The 19,142-nt window shown below is 34.8% G+C and overlaps 1 protein-coding gene across 13 annotated transcripts in view; it reads right to left on the minus strand.

Annotated features, from left to right (window-relative positions):
- NAALADL2 (N-acetylated alpha-linked acidic dipeptidase like 2) overlaps nt 1-19,142 on the minus strand; it is a 1,340,454-nt gene that overhangs the window by 846,689 nt on the left and 474,623 nt on the right. The window contains exon 1 of one of the 13 annotated variants that reach the window (XM_045036398.1): nt 673-3,524. The exons of the other annotated variants lie outside the window; for them this stretch is intronic. The gene's annotated coding sequence lies outside the window, so the exon portion shown is untranslated. Of the gene's footprint in view, nt 1-672; nt 3,525-19,142 lie in introns of those variants that run through there. 13 annotated transcript variants of the gene reach the window in all.

Below are 19,142 nucleotides of genomic sequence, written 5' to 3' on the forward strand. Positions count from 1 at the left end.
AAGGTGTTGTAATTCATTCTGCTGTCAGATTTTTGTCTCACCTCACATTATAGGCATTGTAGTATGGAGAAACAAAAAATATGACAAACTGATTTGAGTGAAAATCTCTGTTTTTCTATTTATCACCCCTCATGCAAGATGTCCTTTGAAAGCTTGTAATATGGCAATACCAGTATTAACCTTATAGGTTAGTTATGAGGATTAAATGAGATTAGGTCAGAAAAAGTGCTTGACCCAGAGCCTGGTATATGGAGAATTCCCACTAATGCTGGTTTATAAACAAAGAAATTGCGACATTTACACCTAATGTTGATAAGTGTTCCGTGATCTCTTCAGATTCCTGTTTTATGGAAATACAAAACCCTAAAAAAAAATAGATGACATTTTTTAATTTACATAATATATTACCATGGAAATTACACTTCATACATACTCAGTAAACTCAATATAGCAATTAATTGCTAAAGAAATATATACACTTTTTAAAGAAATATTTCTCTATTCTACAAAAAATATTTTCTACTCTAGAAAAAGGATATATGTCTACAAAACAAATATTTGTCTCTGCCATACAGGTAATTTGAAAATTACAACACTCATATAGAGAAATTACCTCTACATTTGGCAAATATTGCCTATAATACTTAGCTTTTTTTTAATTAAATGACTTACATATAAGAAAATGTTTTAAATCCAGTCTCCAGACAAGAATCACAACCAGCAGGAGATAAGCAATAGTCAGTAACTACTATATTCTGGCAAGTTGCTTAGCAACTCTGGAACTGCAATTTTCTAGGCTCTTTGTTCAGCTAACAAATATTTATTGAATACCTACTACATGCATGTTGCCAAGGAAAGATACAAACAGCCTCATGAAGAGAACATTATTTTATCATTTCGTCCTATGACAAACTGAAGGGAAGCAGTTTCATAATTCACCTATACTGTAAGATGAGGAAAATGAAAGAAATTGAGTTTGAATCCCAGCCTGATGGTTTCCAAAGTCCTTGCTGTTTTTCATTTTATTGCCTACTGATGAGCCCTAAATCACTGTCTTTGGAACTATACCATAGCCTGTTATAGTTAGGTAACTGTTTCATTTTTATACAGATTGTAACATCCATGTGGAATAGGGATGCCATCAGCTTTCTGTCGTATTTCTTATAACAGTGCTACTCAAATACTGTTTTGGGGAATGCTAATTGTGGAATGCTGATTAGTAACAAAGGGTTGTTACTAATTCCCAGCAAAATAGGTATAGACATTGAGATTGTTAAAATTTTTTATGGCAGTTTGACTGAATAATTTTATGTCTGTTGAACTTAAATGATGTTTGGGTATGCAATCTGTATGTTTTATTTTTTAAACTTGATCTTTATCTCTATACCTCTTTTTTTAATCAACTTTTGGGGTCTAATGAAGGACAAGAGACTACACGTGTTTCAAATCAACAATTTGATCAGTTTTGACATACTTATACACCCATGAAAATCATCATCACAATTAAGATAAACACTTGCATTACCCCTGAAAGTTTCCTTGTGCCCCTTTGCAAGCTATCCCTCTCTCCAAATCCATGACAATAAAACAGAAAATGGGTGTGACTATGTCCCAATAAATATTAATTTAGAAAATCAGACATCAGGATGGATCTGGCCTGTAGGCTGTAGTTTGCTGACCCCTCCTCTAGAGGGTCATTACATTAACTTTGAAAAGCACTGTTACGTGAATTTAAAACAAAGAGTAATGGACAAAAACTACTGGAGTTTTGGTCCTAAAATCATGTGAAACAATCAAAATATTGCCAAAGAAATCCTTCTGTAGCTTATCTTTTGTGTTGAGATAGACTTTGCTTCAGAACCTCAGTTTGGGTTTAACTTTATCAAGTAATCTTTAGTAATAATAGCATGTGTGGATCTTCTCAGTTTTAGAAATGTCTTAAGTTGAATACACTAATACCCTAGAAATGGAAAAGCAAGACCATAATCTTTTTCTAGGCAGGACAGTGCATTTGTAGCACTCATTTAAAAATATATATATTAGTGTTCTTGCACAGTGAATAGATTACATGACTTTATGTGGGCATGCTTTTCATAAACATATCAATGCTCTAGCAAAACGGATGGCAGGTAAAAGACTGAAGATCATGAAACAGTATCCTGCTATTCCCTATCAGAATATTCTTCAAACTTTATTTTTTACTACTGTTTTAGTTGTCTTTTTCACTAGATTGTGTGTTCTTTGGAACAAGTATGATGTTCTTCTTGCTAAGCAGTACAGGTATCCCTCACTTTTTAAAGGTTCCCATAATGCCACTTCATTTTTACAAATGACCTACATTAGTTACTTATTTTTGCTAAAGGAAAATAATCTGAAAAGGAGTTTTGCTTTTATGAAAAAAAGGCAAAAAGTGAAAACAGTGTTCAGGATTCGTTTTGCAGAGCCATTACAAAGGTAGCATGCACCCCGGTATCAAAGGCACCCACCAATCCCTTCCCAGGAACTACACTTTGCATCTCAGCACCAAGCCTCCATAGCTTGGACCTGTGTCTGTGTGCATCTGTGCTTTACCTTGATTTTTGTGTATCTATTATGTCCTAAGGTATATCCTAAGTTATCAGAGAAGCCTATGAGAGGTGATTTTCTTGGGGTGTGAGAACACTCAAAACTGATTCTTTGTTTTACACCATTTTAGCTTACAAAAGCTTTCCTAGGAATACTCCCCTCTCAGATGGTGGAAGAAACCTAGATTCCTAGTGCCTAACAATGTTTGTCAAATAGTTGATGTTTAATATTTTTGAATGAATAAACTTAATATATCCCAAAGCTAACAAAATAATACCTAAAGTTTTGTGATGTTGTTGTTATTAAATAAGAAACTGAAAGATTTAAGTATTCAGTTATTACTGTAGATTTAGAGTTTCCCAAAGTGAGATTTGAGGGCTACCAATATAGTCTGAATTCATAGTTAAACATGGACACTGCATTACCCATTTTACATATAATCAATTTGAATCACTCGGTTATGAATTGTCCTCACTCTCTCTCTCTCTCTCCCTCTGTCCCTCTTTCTAAATTTATATATAAATTATAGATCTATTTTTTTTCTTTTTTTAGAAAAACAAATTTCCAGGAGATTCAGTTGCACAGAAAAGGCTGAGAAATCCTACTGTAGGTGATAAAAATAGGAGATAGATTATTGTTGTTGTCAGTCTTACTGGTACCAGAAGTAGAAGTAGTACTACACCCAAATAAATATCTGTGGAATAAATGGAGTGGATAAATTGATTGTTGGAAGTTTTTGTGTCAGACATAATGCTCAGAAGTTTACAACACGTTTAGTTAAAATAGTATCTTAATCACTATTTCATCGTGTGTTAACCCACGTTTTAACACAATTTCACACATTTATCACAAGTTCAAGGATTAGGAAACTGAGATTCAGAATGATTAAAATACCAAATCACTAATCCAAAGTGATACGTGCACCCTACATGTTTATTGCAGCATTATTCAAAATAGCCAAATTACAGAAGCAGCCCAATTATCTGTCCATCAATAGATGAATTGCTAAAGAAAATGTGGTATATATATATACTATATATATATATATATATAGTATATATATATATATATGTGTGTGTGTGTGTGTGTATACCATATACACATATATTTGTGTGCGTATGTGTACACACAATGGAATATTAGTCAGCCATAAAAAGAATAAAATCTTGCCATTTTGCAACAACATTGATGGAGCTGGAGAGTATAATGCTAAGTGAAATAAATCACAGAAAAACAAATACCATATGATTTCACTCTTATGTGGAATTTAAGAAACAAAACAAACAAGCAAAGGGGGAATAAAGGCAGAGAGACAAACCAAGAAACAGACTCTTAACTACCGAGAACAACTGACGGTTACTAGAGGGGAGGTGGATGGGGGGATGGGTTAAATAAGTGATGGGGATTAAGGAGGGCACTTGTCATAATGAGCACTGTGTAACGTATATAATTGTTGAATCACTGTATGGTACACCTGAAATGAATATAACCCTGTATGATAATAATACTGTAATTGAAATTTAAAAAATAATAATAATTTTAAAAAATTTGCCTAAAGTTGCATACCATAAAACATGTAGAGGTTAAAAACATTGCCAAGGCTACAAAACCTTTTAAACGCTAGCACCCAATTTTATCTAGTTCCCAAGCCCAAATTCTGTTTACTAAAGTACAGATCAGAATATGGGCACTAAATCAACTCAGTTTATTTATTACCAAAAGAAAACATGTTAATAGAATTTGGGAGTTCATTTATCTTTAAAAATTAAAGAGACTCTCAGGGCACCTGTGTGGCTCAGTCGGTTAAGCATCTGGCTCTTGAGTTTGGCTCAGGTCATGATCTCACCATTCTGGATTTGAACCGCACGTCTGGTTCTGCACTGCCAGTGCAGTTTGGGATTCTCTCTCTCCTTCTCTCTCTGCCCCTCCCCTGCTTTTGTGGTCTCTCTCTCTCTCTCTCTCTCTCTCAAAATAAATAAACTTAAAAAATACTTTAAAAACCTTAAAGATACCCTCAAGTAAATATATCTAGATACCCTACAGCAAATATCTTTGAATAACATCAATTATCCTAATTCATAGGGCAAAATGATTGCCTATCCAGAAAGATAGATAGCAAATAATCAAAACTTTAACTGGACGATTCTAACAATACACACCCATACTAAGCCTTCATTATATAGATTATTTTACCTGTAAAAAGACATTTTGTGATGAAGCTTTGAAACAGATCAGCATAGTTGGTCTAAAACTTATAAAAATTAACTGTCAGGATCTATAACAAAGAGACACGATTCATCTTCTCAAAAACCTGGTGCAGTTTAATAATTGAATGCTCCCAAGATCATAAAGAGATTCCCAGAAGAAACTGGAAGACCTGTTTGTAACAGGAGCTCATGAAAAAAAGAGGAGCTCAAAGCCGAGAAAATACATCTCAATTATCAAGGATTTGAAAAGGAAAGTGTGTCTACAACATGGGAGAATACAGCTGATTTTAGAGAACTAAAGTTCCAAATAATTCCCTCTTCAAAGAGAAGCTACTTCATTATTTAACAGAAGTATTCTTAATTAGAAGAGCAAAAAGACACCAAGATTCAGCAGAACCAACAAGCACATAATCTTTCCTAGTAGAAATTTTGAAGTAATGCTTTCTAAATAACAGAGTACACTTAAGGTGATCTTGACTATATTACTATAAGTCACAGTCACAAAATTAAATCTTGGGAGTTTTAAGCAGTGTGAAAGTTCATGCAAAATCCACCCAAAATAAAGAGCTATACAGTATTTTGTTGCTTACGAACCATACCAATGGAGCATAGAAGAAACTCCAATATCCAGCAGGGTTTACTAAGTAAGTGGGAAGCTAAGGAGAGCCCAGTAACTCTCCAATCAGTACGGAAGTCATATGCCCAATGACTGTTCATTCTGACACCATTAAATTTCAGTAGATTTAATTTCTATTCCAATCACCTGTGCACATATGTTTCTCAGCCAGTTATTCTGACACTTGGAAAGATACAGAAAAATTAAGTCAAGATGAACAAAACAGTTAATCATCTAATGTTTGGAAATATAGGAAATTAGCCTGAGCTGCGTCGTCGCTACCATCTCAGTTTTATACAGTGACACTTTGTTCTTTATTAGAGTGAGAACATCTAATTCAGCTTCAGCAGTTTCTTTGTTTTGATGATCTGACGGTGCCTGGTTAATGATATGCTGTTAGATATATCCTAACTGGTAATGCAGCAACTCCTGGGGAGAAAGCAATGAAACGTTATACTCTGCAGTTCTGGTGAGAGAGACACTGTAAGCTGCACGGCATGCCTCCATCAGGGGTTGAAATTACAAAAATAATGTTTATGTCTTTAAAGTTTCCAATATCTTGGGAATCTTTGACATTGGTGAACATGTTTAAAATGCTACCAGAAGTGGGGCGCCTGGGTGGTTCAGTCGGTTAAGCGTCCAACTTCAGCTCAGGTCACGATCTCACAGTCCGTGAGTTTGAGCCCTGCGTCGGGCTCTGGGCTGATGGCTCAGAGCCTGGAGCCTGCTTCCAGTTCTGCGCCTCCCTCTCTCTCTGCCCCTCCCCCGTTCATGCTCTGTCTCTCTCTGTCTCAAAAATAAATAAACGTTAAAAAAAAATTAAAAAAAAAAATGCTACCAGAAGAAAACCCCATCTCAACACAAAACTCTGCGACCACTGGATTGATCTCATCTATTAAAAACACATAAAAATTGTTGAAGTTATTTGAGTTTACTCAATCATTTATTTCTCCGTGATAAAATAAGCCTGAACTTTCAAATTACAAAAGTCAAGATGAAAACACGTAACACATCATCATGCAGCAGAAGTCGCCTTATTTCACAGGCTAGCGATTTGTTCAGGCCTCAATTCCTCACCACATAGGGTCAAGTCAACCTGGTTTTCATGCCTCTTCTTTCACTATGCACTTGTGAGAATCTTCCACTCTATTGAAATCAACAATCCCATTGTGTCTCCAACACTTCCTAATTTCTAACCCCCACATCTTTCTTATAACCCAGAAAACTTTAATCTTATCTACCCTTTAAGAGGCAGTTAGCATTCTAGTTCTGTGATAAGGATGCCCCATGGTGATTTCTTTCTTTCCCCTGAATTCTGGTAATAAACCACTCTTTATACACTTTTCATTTGACAAAACTAAGTCCTTCATAATAACAGTAAATGCTACAGGACCTTTATCTTAGTACCAGAAACTAATCTAATCACTTTACACAATTCAACTCATTTAATCCTCATAATAACCTTATGATATAGGATCCTTTCCATTTTATGGATGGAAAAGTGAAACAGGGAGATATTATGTGACTTCCTCTGGATCACAAAGCTCCTGAGTTGTTAGAACCAGGAATCAAACCCAGCTAGTTTGGTCCTAGAATCCATGATTTTAACCTCTATTCCAGATTGCATTGTATATTATTTTACATGAATTAGAAACTTACTACTATTTCTCAAACTGTGGGGTGGGTACTGATGATTGGTTGATCATTACATGATTTTAGGTGGTACACAGGCATAGCCTTATAGTCAACAAAAGTATTGTGATTGGTTAAGCCCTCAAAATACCTATTTAACAGAAGTGACATACTTCATTTGTGTAAAACTATGTCCCCTTCAAAGTGTGAGGAAAGAATTTTCATTAAGAACCCAACAGCATGTCAGGTATTTCATTAGATTAAAAGTACTTTTATTTCAATTTGGTCATAACTGCAAAATATGCAAAGAACACTTAAAATATTCATCTTAAAGGAGATGTCAAATAAGCATTGTTTAGTGTATAAAGTATACTATATGGTATACTCTTTCAAAGCTATTCATACCATATTTTGATTTATCTGTTTTGGTTAGAGTTCTATGGAAAGCTCTAAGGCTATCCCCAGGACATATTAACAATGAGATTTGATAAATATCCAAGTAATGAAAATAACAGAATAAGAATGATCACCCCTATCTTTTCTGAAAAGAATTACTCAAAATCATTCTGTTAGTTACACTTGATATATGTAGTATCAATAAAGCTGTATGAGGTGTATGTTATACAAATGAATATATATATTTTTTTTAATTATAGGAAGTAAAATCTACAAAAATGCACTCACTGTATCTGTTATTTCCATAGTTTTATAACATGTCCCAATTGACCTTTCCCTTGAACTTCTAAATTCTGTTTAGTTTTAAAATTAGATAATACAGGTAATGTTATCTGGTTGATTTCTTTTTATGTTCTAAATTGACATGAGCCTCCCCTCCTTTATGTCCTTGCTGCAGACTATATGCAGGCTTCTTTCAGTGGGCAAGAAAGATAAACTTAAAGAGATCTGTGCAAAGTGCACTAAGACAGAAACACAGATAGATGGCTTTGATTAGAGCAAAGACAGAACAGAGAAGATTAAAATTAAAAGATTTCACTATGTCGATCTATGACACATTTTAAAATAATATTATTGAATCTACACTATAAGCTAGGCATAATGTTTAATCCTTTACATTCATTATGTAATTGTTTTTTACAAAATACTGTTGAAGTATGTACCATTTTATAGAAAAGACTAAGGAATCTCAAAAAAAAAAAGAAATATTAATTAATTTGACCAAGTTTATACAACCAGTAAGCAAACAAGGACAGGATTACAATTGAGATTGGCCTGCTCATCTGAATACATAAAAATATTTTGTAAAGCAGGGAAAAATAAAAAGGATCAAGGACAGTAATTCCACACCCATATATGGTCCAGTGGTGTTAACTGAAAGAATTATTGAAAAGGACCCTTAAATCCATATACAAAAAGGTATTTTCTCAATCAAATCATAGCAAAAATGGAATTACCATATTTCTAGAATATGTATCACACATATATTCATATAATTATACTATCATGTATGTGTACATACACAAAACATACTTACATATATATTAATCTATAATATTTTAAAAGATTATCTAAAGCCATACAAATCTTCAATCACAATTCTATAAGCATAATTCTACAATTTTTGGAAGAGGTGGAGGAGAATAATGATAAAATAAGTGAAGAGGTGAAGACTGTATTTAAACACTTTTACCAGCTATGTCATTCATCATTTACCTGATATGGCGGTGAGAATAATTCCTTAAAAATATAAATAAAACTCCTGTCACTAAAATCCTTCAATGGTTTTGTATTATGTTTGAAATATAATCCAAACTCTTCAACTTGACCTATGACAGGCTTTCTCCTCTGCTCCCATGTTTCTATATATTGCCTTTTTTTCCAGCCTTACTGCCTCTGGACAAGCTGCCAGCCCCCTTGGAAGACTATGCCTCCACCTTCCTGTGACTGGCTCCCATATAATAGGTTTTAAAAATGAAAATTAAATAATTATTTGCTTCTTATTGATTCTTCTCCACTGGACTGTAATTTCTATATGAACAAGGGACCTTCTGAGTTTTATTTTCCATTGTATGTGTGAACTAATCAATGAATCATTCATGAATAAAGGAATATCCAAAGACAGTAGTATTGGGATCTAAGCATTATTATTCCAAATCATTATACTAACCAGTGAAATATATGTATTTTCAAACAGCTACCTATTTCTAAGCCCCTTTTATTGTAATTACAATTTTAAACTAAGCTATGAATATTTTAATTTAATCTCCTTCACAATTTGATGAGCTAAATATTAAAATTGGATGTCTTAAAATTATCATTAGTTGCTGTCAATGTTTGTTAATAACATTCTGAAAATAAAGTTTCACACCTCTTCTAATGAGTCAAACTTCTTAAAATGATTAGATCACTACAAACTTCAAAGCATACATAGAAAATGTTTAAAGTTCCTCAACTTCCATCTCTTAATTTTTACATCTGTTAAATAAATATGCTGGACTAAATGACTTCTAGCATCCTTTGAGCTCTTACATTTTGTGATTCAAAAATTTAACCTAAATTTCTGATCTTTTCCTCTTCCAGTGCATTTACATCACCTTAATCCTATAAAAATAAAAGGAAAAATACATGGAAAATTACACTGATGGCTATGGCTGTCTGATTTTAAGTTTTAAAATATTTCTATCTCCTTTACACAACAAACACGTAACAAAGAATAGAGTGTTCTGGAGCAACTAAGTTACCATTATGCATTTTTTCCCTAATTTATACTGTTTTAGTTTTGTTTTTTTTTTTTTTTTTTTTTTTTTTTTTTTTTAACGAATCCAGTCCCATGCCTCAAATCCGTGTATAGCTGGTTAGACTTCTGAATGGCATTACAACATGTGTTCTTCTAATAATCATTCTGCCATAGGACAGGGCATGGGCCTTTCTGAACTGGTAAACTCCCAAAAGATAGCACAGATTGAAGCTTTGTAGTTTACACCTGCAGTGCCAAGATAACAAAACGAAGAAGATAGTGCCGGAAGCATCAAGGAACCTGATTTTGTTGCTGCTGCTCTAGACCCCCATGCCTAACCAGGGTTAATTGTTTTTTAAAATAATAATTTTCTCTCATTATTTAAGAATAGGGTATTGAAAAAAGATGACATTTGGATACGTTGGTAAGAAAACTGTATGGAGAAGGAAACACCAGTATTCTTTAGAAAAACTTTTCTAAAGTTTATTTATTTTGAGAGAGAGAGATCGAGAGTGTGAGAAGGGGAGGGGCAGGGAGGGAGGGAGGGAGGGAGAGAGAGATAGAGAGAGAGAGAGAGAGAGAGAGAGAGAATCCCAAGCAGGCTCCACACTGTCAGTGCAGATCTTGAAGCAGGGCTAGAATCCATGAACCCGTGAGATCATGACCTGAGCTGAAACCAACAGTCAGATGCTTGACGGACTGAACCACCCAGGAGCTCCTAGAAAATTATCCTTATTTGTTTCAAAAATAAAAGATACTATGAGAGGAAGAGACAGTTTGCCTGTCTCTCCCTAGCATGTGAGGATATAGCAAGAAGGCAGATAGCAAGCCAAGAAGATTCCCGTCAGAACTCAACAATACCGGCACACTGGTCTTGAACATCCCAGCCCCTAAATCTGTGAGAAATAAACATGTCAATTAAGCCAACCAGTCCACAGCATTTTGTTATAGCGGCCCAAGCTAAGACATCAACCCCGAATAATATTTATTCAATTACATATCTATATCAGTATGGACTCATGAAAGTATTTAATTCTATGGGTTAATATTCAAAACTATCATTTATTTTGTTGTTCAAATTGTTTTGGCTTCAGTCATCTTTGCTTATTTCGACAGCCCCCATCTTTTTTTTTTTTTAGCACTTTTTAGACTCTCTCACCACCAGATTCTTCAGTTACATTTTATATTTATTCTGTCCCAGCTGGAATCAACCACTTTTCCAAGAAGTCCTTTTTCCCTTTATTGCAGGATGTTTAGAAACTAGGGTCTGGGGTTTGCAGCATCTCACAGTACTTCCTAATAAAAAAGGGAAAGTTAGGAACGTTGTAGTAGAGAAACCTTGCAGACATCTGCTTTACCAAGTGATCTGATTAATATCACCACTAAGAAGACACACTTATAAACTTCTTGACAAGGTGAACCGATAATACAGCATTGTTTCAGTACCGCTGGTGTAAAACAAAAAATGCACCAGTTTTTTCCAATCATGAGAAAAACCAAATTCAAACCGAGAGACTTTCCAGAAATAACTCATCAACACTTTTCAAAAGTATCAAGTTCATGAAAGAGAACAAAAAACTGAGGAACTTTTACAAACTGTAGAGGCTAGGGAGAAAAAACTAAACTTGATGTGGGATCTTAGATAGGATCCTGGAACAGAAGAAAAAAAAGCATAGAGAAAAAATTGACAAAATTCAAATAAGATCTGTAGTTTAGTTAATAGTGTTGCAACAATGTGAATTTTCAAGTCTTGAAAGATGCACTGTGGCCATATACATTGTTAATATGAGAGGAAGCCAGGCTGGGAGAGAAATGGGAAATGGGTCCTATCTTTGCCCCTTTTCAGCAAGTCTAAAATTATTTCAAGGTAAAAATTTTAAAAAAATAGTCAAAGATAATTTATCTTATTAGTAATACTATGAATATTTATGACATACCATCACCAAAAAGGATGGAACAGACACTATTAAACAAATGGCATAATGGAAAGCTCGGATCGATGCCCAAGGCATTCCAAATGAAAGTATTTTCTTACCAATTGTGTTTTGACCTTTAAAATTGTGAAAACAGGGGTGCCTGGGTGGCTCAGTCAGTTAAGGGTCTGAATTCAGCTCAGGTCATGATCTTATGGTTCGTGGGTTCAAGCCCCATGTTGGGCTCTATGCTGACAGCTCAAAGCCTGGAACCTGCTTCGGATTCTGTGTCTTCCTATCTCTGCACCCTGCCCCATTCATACTCTGTCTCTCTCAAAAATAAATAAACATTAATTTTTTTTAATTCTGAAAATATATTTCTAAAAGTAATATTTTCCATGAATTCTTATAAAATATTGCCATATTTGATTTTTTTTATATTTGAGTCATTATTTTAAGTAGTTTTAGAAGTAGAACTTGCAATAAATTAAGTGATTAATCGTATGCAGGCCTTATAAAGAAAGCAAAGAACAAAAGAACAAAAATATTTTCAGAATTTAAGTTGTTTCATTCTAAAAATTAAATTAGTTCACATCACTGAGCACACATTTTCTGCCAAATACTCTTCCAAAGATAATATTAAATTGCTAGAGGGAATATGGTATGGCCATAATTCTTTACTCTTTTTTTGATCCACACACTTGGCAATGCAACTCCACAGCTACTCCAGAAGTGGAGTCTGTTTCACACTCCTTGAATCTGTCCGAGTTCTGTGACTTGCTTTGACCAATGCAGCAGAATGACTGTATGCCCATTCCAAGATACCTGTGTGCTTCCTCTCACACTCTTGGACTCCCTCTGTGCAATGAGTACAAACCAAAGCTACCCTTTTTAAAGGAAGTGCCATAACATGAAAGAGAGGCCAGCTGTCCCAAGTGAAGCCACCTTAGACCAAACTTCAGCCAGTCAACCACCAGACCCTAGATTAGGAAAATCATGTACCTGATCCCCACAACTGACTGCAGATGCACAAGTGAACCCGACTCAGCTGAACCTAGTGAGCAGTCAATAATTCCTTACTATTTCAAGTCACAAAGTTTTGGGGTGGTTACTTATGCAATAGCTAGCTGATACAAGGGTTCTTTATTTTTCCCACTGTGCACAAAAGGAAAACGAGGCACAGAAAATGTAAATAAATTGTTCAAGTTTACACCAAGATTAAGTACAGAATTACAATCCCACATCTGTCTGACTCCAAAATGTTTTCCACTTTGCAGTACTATCTCCCCAAATCCAGTATGTTCTCATTTTAATTATTTCTGACTTGACTTATAAAATTATTAGATCGAATTACAAGTGACTAATCTTTTCTGAATAAGCACATGCTAAATATTGTTTTTATTAGAGACATTTATTATACTTGATATGCTTTCATAATCACACCACATTCTTTTTTTAACATGAAATCAAATATGCTACATAGTAACAATGATTAAGTGTCACAATGAATGCTTTCAAAATATGCCTCTTCCTATTTACTTGTTAACTGGCATATTTTATTTTATCACAAGTATTTAATATGGATTTTACAGTATAAATATAATTATGTAAACATTCTTGAAGACATTTGACACAAGTTTATTTTCAATTTAAAAATATACGAAATAAATTACCAATTACTCTATAAGCTCTTTATTTCAACAGTGTTACATACAAATATCTTTGGAGCTAGTATGCAATTGATGTTTTGCCTTATTTTTAATTCCCTAAAGTTGATGGCTCAAAAAAGATATAGAAGAATAGAGCTAAAACAAATGAAAGTGAGGCTGATGTGCAACTTTCTTTTAATTTAACCATAAAGTACAAGTTCCAAATAGTTAATCCCATTTGATTTAGAAAAGACTCTCCAAGCACTTAATAAACAACTTGCAGTGGACAAGATACATACACACTTTCTCTAGCCAAAGTTCTGTTGTGGGGGAAGGATTTCAAATAAACTAATAGTTTTTGCAATGTGACGGAAATGAAAACCATGAGATAGTTTTGGGGCCACATGTTACCATAATTAAAGAACAACTTCAACAACCAAGGCTAGTTATACCATATTTATATTCAGTTTCAGATCTTTGTTCAATGTCACTGAATGAAAGTTTTGACCAAGCATTCTTAATATATCATTTTGCCTTTAAATGTATAATGTGCTTTAATACAGAAAGCATAATGCAAATATGCTGTCATTGATATTATTTTCCTTTTCATCAAATTCTTGGGTTCTTGATTAAATCCACAACCAGCTAAGAATTGAGAATCATTGGAAGAAAACATAAGTAACTTTTTTAAATAGACCATGTAAAAAAATCATTTTTCTGCTCCAATTATGGGTTGATATTAATTTATATGTGAAAAAATCAGAAGTAATTTCTGAAACAAAATTAAATCAAATTTTTAATTTTAAAAGAGCTCTCAGCATGTAACAAAGTTTCAAATGAGAACTACTGCCTGAAACACTTTACCACCACACATAAACCAGGAATGGTGAACAGGCGGAAAATATCACGTATGAAATTAAATATAGTTAAATACATTAAACACTATGTATTAGACCATAGATATTATTTTGCATCTTTAACCTCTCTGATTTAATGAACTACATAATATCTCAAACATAATACAAACTATAATCATAAACTCTTGAGGTTGATTGGGTCAAAAGTTAAGTTATATTTTTTCTAAAACTGTTGAAGAATTATATGATACAATTTAATTTTTATCAGTTAAAATTACTGACCTATTTTTGTTTTCTTTTCTATTTCCCTAATAAAATGATCTGAATGTAGTCCCTTTAAACAAAATACATCTTGAACATCTGGCCTAACAGTCAATAGAATGAGTCCTGGATGGGGCGCCTGGGTGGCGCAGTCGGTTAAGTGTCCGACTTCAGCAAGGTCATGATCTCACGGTCCGTGAGTTCGAGCCCCGCGTCAGGCTCTGGGCTGATGGCTCAGAGCCTGGAGCCTGTTTCCGATTCTGTGTCTCCCTCTCTCTCTGCCCCTCCCCCGTTCATGCTCTGTCTCTCTCTCTGTCGCAAAAATAAATAAACGTTGAAAAAAAATTTTTTTTAAAAAAAGAATGAGTCCTGGAACCATGCTGCTTGGGTTCACAATCAGACTCTAACTCTCACAAAAGCTCTATGAAGTTGTCCCTACTCTAAAGTTGGGAAGACTAAGGTTTAGAAAGTTTCCTAATATTCCAAAGTCAAACTGTGTCAACTGACAGAGGGGAGATAACAACCTCAGTCTGATTCCAGAGCCTGGCTCTTAATCAATAAGCTGTGATGCTTTTATACGGGCAATTGCAAAAATTACCTGAAAGAGCTTTATCACCAAGACAACACAGAAGACAATATGACACCTCTTCAGCTGTCATCCCTCAAAATATACTCCTATTACCCAGCACATACACTAACTCACATGAAATAATTCATCCAGCTCACTGCTTTAAAATTTTCTAAGATTTATATTTGGACCATTCATGTTTGACACAGATTTCAATTTTAATAAACAGGCAATTGGATATCATGTTTCTAATATTGTCTTACTTCCTGGAATGCTTAGAACTTGTCCACAACTGATAGTTTATAGAGTTAAACTATAGCAGAGCTATTTTTATTTTTAATTTAATTCTATTAAGTAAAATTAAGCTTAACTCTCTGTGTCTTTCCCATCTCAAACATTCCAAAAAAACAAGTAAAACTCCATTAAATCCAGCCTTTTCATCAAGACTCAGACACAAAAACATCCAAAAGTGAATTGTAGGGTTGGAGTACGTGTGCATTATAGTGCCTTTATTCCCTCACTAAATTAAAAGTCCTTGACAGTCAGCTACAAAGACTTGGGCATTTGTTTTGTTTCCAAACTCCTGCAGAGTGGGATTTGGTCCTCCAGTACATTCATACTGAATAAGATGGCATTTTAAAATGTCTTCTGAAGTTTATTATAACTGAATTTTATCTATATGAGAAAGCTTTCCATTCTAAATAAATTTCTGTGATATTCAAGGTACACTTATTTACTACTTGTTCTAGCTCATAGATTATGTTTAACAGTTTACATACATAATCACCTTTTATTATCCCAACAAAAATATTATTAGTCTAATTACACATATAGGAAACTGGGGCTCAAAAAAGTTTAAGTAACTTAAACTTACTACAACTCTCATGCCTAAAGACATTCATTCAAACTGATATTACAGGGAAGCCTGGGTGGCGCAGTCGGTTAAGCGTCCGACTTCAGCCAGGTCACGATCTCGCGGTCCGTGAGTTCGAGCCCCGCGTCAGGCTCTGGGCTGATCGCTCGGAGCCTGGAGCCTGTTTCCGATTCTGTCTCCCTCTCTCTCTGCCCCTCCCCCGTTCATGCTCTGTCTCTCTCTGTCCCAAAAATAAATAAAAAACGTTGAAAAAAAAACTGATATTACAGATTCAGATCTATCGACCAAGTCCACTGCCTTCGCACTCCATGTGGCACCAGCTATCATTCTCTAATGTGATTTTTACTGCAATAAAATATAAAACTATAAAAAGTGGACCCTGCATAAGAACTATGTAATCTCTTGTTTATAGAGATTATAAAATTATTTGAAGACTAATTCTAGAATTTTAGTATCCTCAGTTTGGGCTTCATGAGTCAACTGTTTTAGTTCCTCAAACCTTCCAATTTAGACAAGACCAAACATTTCCTGGGTATAACTTTTTCTCATATTGTAAAATATTGAATAATAATTTCCTTTTTTTTTCATTAATTTAATACAGAAGAAAAATTAACTCAAAGGATAAGTATAGAGAAAAAAAGGAAAAAGGAAAAGACCATTTACTGAGTACCAGTTATGGCACAATATTTTATTCTATTTGGTTTGATCTTTGAACAATAATCAAATCTGTGAAATGATCCCTTTTTTCAGATGAGGATCTAAGCTTGAGAGAGATTAACTGACTTGCTAGGTGACACAACTAGTGAATGAGTTGATCTGGAAGCAACGGTCTCCAAAACCCATCAGAAGGTAGAGCTTCTAGCTCAGGGCAGGTTTCCTGTGAATGCCTCTTACTAGTTAATCAGATGCCCAGTCACAGAACTGAGGCAATATCAATGAAACCTTAATTACTAGCAAACACAGCTTTCCCTCCTTAGTATATTTTGAGTGAACCCATCTTGTTAACTGGTTTGTTTTGAAGTATTGTTTGCACAGGAAGATAGTGAGAGATGATCACATAACACCTGAATAATCCACAGAACATTTGAAAGCCAGAACATTTGTATCAACAACACCACTGTGATAGCTACTTACTTTAAAGATGAGCCTAGAAAATCATAGTGTTTCATTGGTTAATGTACTGCTTGGTAAGACAAGGTGAAAACAGCTCATGGGACAAATTTTACCAAATTTTTTTCAAACCGGTAAGTCATAATGCTATATCCCTTCCAGTCTATAACATCATTGATTATTATATGTACTGCAAGATACTTTAAAAGCAACGAGTGGCTAAAGACAATTGTCAAGTACCATCAATTGCTATATTCATCCTAATTTTAGGGATACTAAAATGTGGGAAAGTGTGCATCTTAGAAACCATGAAATACCACAGGGAGAATCACAAGCAGGCTTTGCACCATCAGCATGGAGCCAGATGGGGGGCTCGAACTCAACTGTGAGATCATGACCTGAGTCAAAATTGAGAGTCAGGCACTTAACTGACTGAGCTGCTGAGGTGCCCCTATCAATGTCTTTTTATGTCAGAGTACATTGGGATACTTTGAAAACAAACATAATGAGTGGGTTTTCATGTACGAACCATTAGTCTCTAATTCCAAATATTTTAACAAATAATCCTGCCAGCAGAATGATGAGAGATTAATGATGCCACACCAGAGGAAGCCCCAGGGAATAGCAGCAACAGAGAAATATCAATATAGAATTCTAAATACGTATTGATTATAAAGTAGACCATTGCCAACAATTAACCTTGTCATATTTTATTGTATCTAAAAATGTTCTATCTTCAGTCTTAGAACCACTGATAGCTATTAAATTGCATAAAATTAACAAGGGGAAGAAAGGTTGTCAAAGCTAAAAAAGGAGGGGTAGCTATGATTTCATCATTTGCATTAAATTGCTCAAGAAACTAATCAGATCAACAGCAAATATATCTTTTAGGTGACTTGCCCCACATATTGGTTACCTAGGATTCCAATGAAGCATTGAGCTATTGCAGCCTCGGGCATTCATGTATTGACAATTTACAGAAGTTTTCCTCACCTAATTTGTTCTGCTATTCCTAAAGAGGAAAAAAAAATCCCAGTTACCTTAGCAACTGCAAGGTTACATTTTATCTTGAAGCTGCAGAGCTTTTTTGAAATTAAAAAAAAAAAGTATCTGTGCTGACATTCCATCCTTGTTGGGTGATGGTTTTCATAGTCAGGTCGAGAATAACATGCAAACACCTTTATCTTCTCGCTCCCCACCCTTGACAGCATTTTGCACTGATTGTCTTCATTTTTTTTTTCCATTTTTAGGAAGTGAGAGAATTACTGATATCAAATATGGATATAAATAAATTGTCAGAGAGAGTTACAGAGAGTGTAGTTCATCACGGCTGACCTTCGTTATTTCTGTGAGAAGAGAAATTGGTGGACAATTGGCAATTGTTATAACAGGAAAATAAACATCCTGTCAAGTGTCAGTGGCTAGAAAGTCAATTTCCAGCCCTAATAGAAGATAGCTGTAAGCCTGTCTGCAGAAGAATAGATTTTTCAGAAGGTACTAAGTTAAAAACACATTTTAACAATTTAATTCGAAAGTCACTCTAAAGGCTGTGGTTCTTGCAGCACATACTTGAGGCTACATAGTAAAGGGCACTTGTCAGATCTTAACATGTGACTTCAGCAATGCCTGAGGTATGCCTGACTTTGAAATGGAACTCAGGAATAAGGAAAATGGACAGGGAAATGAAATATAAGGTGTATTAGGTCTCTTTTTCTTAAAATGACTGAACCCCAAATTGAAGTAGCTTAACAATAAAAAGGAATATAAACTCTTGCATTCAGTACTTCAAGCCCTCAGCTGGTCGTCAAAGCTAGGAGGCGGTCCTACTCTGCCTGAGTCTCTTCCCTGCACAGTGACCTAGAATCTCCCTCTAGGCGGTGAGCTGGGCAATCTCTCCCTCACCTCTTGTGTTTCCTCTTTCTCAGAGACTGCTTGCCTTCACTGCCTGATATCCAATGTGTTAAGTGCTCTTGATTCATGTGTTATGTACATTTTTTGTTTGTTTCAAGCAGGAAGGTAGTACTAGTCCCTGCTACTCTATCTTAAATGAGGCAGGAGTCTTTTTCTCTCCTCACAACATTTAGTTTCACAAAGATATGTGATTAATTACCTCTGTTTGCGCTCTATTCTCACTTACAGACAGTCACTATGTCCAAGCAAAGCAAGACAACATGATTAGCGAGACAACATGATTA

This window comes from Felis catus, chromosome C2, assembly GCF_018350175.1.
Source record: "Felis catus isolate Fca126 chromosome C2, F.catus_Fca126_mat1.0, whole genome shotgun sequence".
Taxonomy (NCBI): Eukaryota; Metazoa; Chordata; class Mammalia; order Carnivora; family Felidae; genus Felis; species Felis catus.